At 40.8% G+C, this 5,393-nt stretch overlaps 1 pseudogene; it reads right to left on the bottom strand.

Moving 5' to 3' along the window:
- Positions 1–1,940: 1,940 nt before the first annotated feature.
- LOC143651240 (AP-1 complex subunit sigma-2 pseudogene) lies at positions 1,941–3,633 on the bottom strand (annotated as a pseudogene).
- Between the last annotated feature and the right edge of the window lie 1,760 nt (positions 3,634–5,393).

Genomic DNA, 5,393 nt, shown 5'->3' with positions numbered 1-5,393 from the left:
AACCTCTGAGTCTTAGAACTTCCCATTTTTATAGGGGTGACTTTTCTCTTCTTGGTGGGTTCCTGAGGCCATATGATGTGAGTCTGACCTCTGGGGAGTGGTGCAGTGAGTCTAATCTTCAGGTAAACTGGACACATAGAAGACAGGCTCCTTACTGTATGCTTTCCAAACAGCACTTACCTGATTTAGGCAGTTTTCACCATGTGTAAAGCAATAACCATCCAGTAGTGGAAAAATATTAAATCTACTTTCACAGAAAATAGTAGCTCTGTACTTACCAGAAGTCAAATATCAAACCTTCTATCCACAGGCTGCCAGGAACACATCTGCAGTTGAACAGGTTGGTTTTAGACCTCATTGCAGTGAGGGAGAATGGACACTTTGGAACCGTGGGGCATGTCAGCATGGAGTGTTAGAAAATAACCTATTCTAGGATTAGTGCACATGCTCTGTTATTTTGCAGAGGATTTAAGAAGTAGGGTTTTGCTTTGAGTTGGATATCATCAGGAAGTGGGGGTAATTCTATCACTGGGTTACTTAATAAATGTTATCTATGGAGAGTTTAGAGAAGACAGAGGAGGCTAAAGCTGTAACTGGCAAAAAAGGAGCAGTCACTCACATGAGCCAAGAAAGAGGATGCCTGGTTTGTGCAATATTCAAGTGTTGATTTAGATGTGATCACAGAATAGTCTTGTTTTGTCCTGATCCTCTTGGTCATAGTTTGGTCTTGTCAGATGTAATGTTCTGTGAAATTGTTTATATTCAACAGATGTGAGAAGCAGTTGCCAGGCCAGTTCATACTAAGTGGTAATTCTCACAGAGATGGATTAGGTGCTGTCAGAATGTAGTTTTTTTTTAAGTTCCTTAGAGAATTTAGAGTCAGACTGGGGAGATAATGCCAGGCATGAAAAGGTCCATTAAATGACCAGTGTTGGTAGAGTTCGGAACTGGTATTAGAAGAGTTGGCAGGAAGGGATAGATCATGGGCTGGGCTCACTTAGCCATCTCCCAGGGAATAATGGGACTTGGAGTCATTGAATTATCTAGGTGGGCCTCTTTGAACTTTCAGCAACCCTCTTTCTGTCAACAATGAACTTATGGTCAGATGGCAATAGACTTGGTCAAGGTCACAAAATTAAATAACTGGGCTTTAAATAACTGTCACTTCTAGGCAAGAAGAGAAGAAAAAGGCCTTTGGGGTGGCAGGGTTAGTAGCGTGATTGTGGGAGGAAGTGAATAAAGTTTATAAAGTGAAGAATATGTCTTCTGCATCATGGGGTGGGATGAGCAAGGAGCTGGCCTTTTGTCTGAGTGGATGTTTTGTGCAATGCAGTTAGTTGCAGGAAGAAAGTGCTAAGCAGGAGTTTGCCCAATAATAGGTCTTGCATGTCAGACAAAGGAGTTTGAACTTAATCAAGTAAGAGATGAGGTGTCATTGGAGGTTTCTAAAGAAAGTGTGGGTAAATCACAACAAATACAGAGAATCCCAGTTACGTCTGATGTACATGATAGGGTAGGAGGTTCAATCCACTTACTGTGCTGGTACCTGCTCCTTAACTTGATTCTGTGAATTCTCCAGAATTTCCTAAGTTAGAAAAGACAATCTGCTTGCCACAAGGGATTGAGTTGAGTTAATTTGTGTTGAGAATTTACACAAGTTGTTCTTGTTTTCTAAGTATATATTCAGTGCTTGACCTAAGCTGTGACAACTGATGTGTTCCTTTGGTTCTCATGAACTGCAAGGGCAGTGCTTGGAATAAATCTCTTGACACAATTTTTTTTTGTGTGATGTACATTTAACATTTATTACAACTAGTTGGTGATGTGATACGACAATGATCATGTGGCCTGAATATTGGTCACGATTACAACAAAGCTTAATCCAGCCCGGCATATACAAGTGAAAATGTAAACCATGAAGAGATTTTTAAATACGAGTATGTATGAAAGTGATACTGAAACAATTATATAGCTTTTAAAAATATAGGGCCTGCTAATGCCATTTCACCTCATTCAACTCTCACTTTTCTATGAAAGGTGTCTTTTTTATTTCTCTAAGACTTCTGATAGCCAGGCAGTACCATGGAAGGGAAGGAAGATAACCATAAAGTTTGCAGTAGTTCTAAGTAGAGGGAAACAATAGGAAAGCAAAATAAATTTGGCTTTATGAAGCACCTCAGAAGGAATATTCGTGCTTTAAACAGTAACTTATGCAATGCTTTGTGAAAAGACCCACACGTTTTCTGTTCAGATACTGTTACATAGTCCTGCTAAATCAACATTTCCACTTTATTTGGGGCATCAAAACAATGCAATTAAGTGTCTAAATGATTACAACCACAAAGAATTCATCTAAGCAGTCAAATGTGCATTGGCCTTAAAAAGAAATGTGCTAAGATGCAACAGTCGATATTATGTTTCTCATCCCAGGTTCAGAACACCCAGGAGATAATTTTTTGTGTAAAACAGCATCATTCTAATTAAGTGATTTAAAATCTGTAGTCCCTTTGTGTTTTAAGATATGTAGCTTCCAACAGGTGTCTTTGGTATAAATTTGTTTTAGAAAGTCTCAACATAGAGTTCAGTTTTCATTTATTATGTAACATACCAATTCCCTTTATTCTCATATGTACTGAAATATTGCACGAATCTTTGGTTTCATAAAACCAGGTTTCATGTTGTAATTTAACAGTTTCCTTTGTCAAATACAGTAATGTAATAAATGCACATTGCCTGGTGGTATCATTTTCAAATATACACAGAATCAGATTGAGAGAAACTGACATTCAAACTTTCAACTATCCAGAAAAGGTATCTTTCTTTCCTGCATCATTCTAAGCCATATTTAAGTCCTGTAATTTCTCAGTTGAGTAACCAAAGTTCCCTTTAAAAAAAAAATAAGTATTTTTGTGTAGGTCTGAATGAAGCAGCACAGCACACAGTAATACTGACAAACATCTTACACCATTAGCTAACATGGACATGAAGGCAGTGAACAGCTACAGTGTGTGAAATGCCACAAGAAGTCATCAACAAGGGAGAAGAGTTATGTCAGTCCAATTTCTTCAAGAACACTACGTGGGGTTTCAGCTTCCTCCTGCAGGAGATCTGCCTGCTCAATGGCCTTGAGGACATTTTTCTTGGGTGTTTCCTGAACTTCCCCTCCCAAGAGAAACTCATCCAAAATAAAGTAAGCCTTCTCAAAATTAAATATGATATCAAGTTCACACACACTGCCAAAATACTTGTCAAGTAATTCCACATAACGATGAATTATTTCCAGGGTAATTAGTTCATTGTCCTGATCCTCAATAGCACAGCAAAAATACAGACTAGCGTATCTTTTGTAAACAATCTTCAGATCTCGCCACACAAGAAAGCTGCACATTTTAGGTTTACTTGCTAAAACAGTTTGAACAAGTTCCCTTGTGATCTTTTTCTTTTCTTTGTCTGACAGTGGGACATACCATTTCTGCAGTCGAAGCTTTCCCTGACGACTAAAAAGCAACATAAACTGCATTGTGGCCGTGGGCCGCGGGTCCGGCAGAGCTTGGCCGGCAGCAGCTGCGGCGGCGGCTGAGGGGATACCCCTGTCGCCGCGCTGAGGAGCAGCAGCCGTTTTGCCGCGGGGAGGGGACCGACCGACACAATTTTTTTTATGCTTGTGTCAGCTGGAGGTGGTGATGGGTGGGGAGGGGCTGACTTTCTCTGGAAGAAGGCAGATTCAGGGAGACCCCCTCATTCCTTAGGCATGGCTCCACTACCTTTCCCTGCACCCTTATTCCTTCTCAGCAGCTTGGATTGGTGGCTGCTCTGGAACTGCAGAGGTGAGGGGGAGGATCTTTGTACCCCCTCCTCACTGATCCCCTGCCTTCCTCCTCCCCAGAGCTGGGCATTTCCATTCACAAGCTGCTCTGCAACAGGCATCTGTCTTCCTTCTAAGAGTCTGTGCCATCACCTCCTCCACTTCCTTCTTAGTAGAAGGAGAGGCTGACCCAGGGCTGGGAGTGGGGAGGGAGCCCTAAGGGACTGGCTGGGCCTCCATTCTTCTCCCAGAGACAAGACAATGAACACTCTGTGCTCTAGGAAAGCTTTTTCTGAAATCACCCATTCCTGCTGTTCCTCTGCCCTCCTGATTCTGCTTTGTTGGTATTAAACTGGGCACCCCCTAGTTCCACAGCTATAAAAGTGGGAGGACTAGTGTACATCTCCTGCTGACAGCTAGTCCTTGCAGTTAACCCTCAGTTGACCTGATTTATAATGGACCTCAAGCAGGGTTCTTTGCTGCCCAGGCTCAGTGTAGCCACACATCCTCTTCTCCTAGACTCTTTCCTTCCAGCCAATACCAGAAAATTCAAGTAGCAGAGGTAAAGGGAGAAATACAAGATTTAACAGGTACAGAACTAAAGGAGAGAAAACACAGAAGAGGAGAAGGCTGATAGTTCATGGGTCTTAAAAGCAAGCAACAGAAACAGATCCAGATTGACTTTATGGTAAAGAAATTTAGGATAATGATATTGGGTACACTGCAAAATTTCCAGAAGGGATGGGAGAGCCAGGTTCCATGAAACATAGCTGGACTTGCTGTTCACAACCCCTTGGATGTGCAAAACTTATCTTGTGAAGTCCTCCTTGCAGCCACCACCAAGCAAAAGCCTTCACAGCTTGCACCTCTGATACCTTTATCCCTGGACGCTGGATACCACTGTAAGCCCTGCTGACACTGCTGCCCTAGGAATGCAATGGGAATGAAGGTCCCCAGTCCCTACCCCTTCAAGTCACTGATTTCCTGCTACCAAGTCTGAATCTGATTAGTGGGGTATGGTCCATTTGATTATGCTCTTGCTGCAAGGATTTTAGGAAAGTAAGTGTTTAACATTTTCATTTCTTATTGAATGAGGCATACCACAATACCTCATTGTAGCTAATAAAGTTGGGGAATCCTAAATATATAGGGTTTCTGTGAGAAAAAACCTATGATATTAGAATCAGTGAGCCCCCTGTAATTATAAAATTATCAGAATGATCTCCTTTGTAGTTCTAATCCAGAAAGAAATTCCAAAAGAAAACTTGCAAAATGTTCCATTCTTTCAGTAAACTTTTTAGCCCCCAAGGAGTGCTATATTAAATTCCCTTGATTTGATATTTATTTGAATATTATTGTTAACATCATGATAACATTTTTAATAAAACAAAACATTTTGTGTTCTATAGATTGATGTAAATATAGGTAAATAGTAACACTAGAACCCTGAAAACATTATTTGACCCCTCCCTTTGATCCAGCTATAAGTAGAGCTGAGTAACTCTTGGAAATTCTGGGTATTCAAAAAAATAAATTACCTTTTGGGTTTCACTTAGTTTCAGATGATTTTCTGTCTCTTGTACTCAAG

This window comes from Tamandua tetradactyla, chromosome 12, assembly GCF_023851605.1.
Source record: "Tamandua tetradactyla isolate mTamTet1 chromosome 12, mTamTet1.pri, whole genome shotgun sequence".
In the NCBI taxonomy this organism is placed as follows: Eukaryota; Metazoa; Chordata; class Mammalia; order Pilosa; family Myrmecophagidae; genus Tamandua; species Tamandua tetradactyla.
The sequence above is the reverse complement of the archived record's forward strand: the minus strand, read 5'-3'. Positions and strand labels throughout refer to the sequence as shown.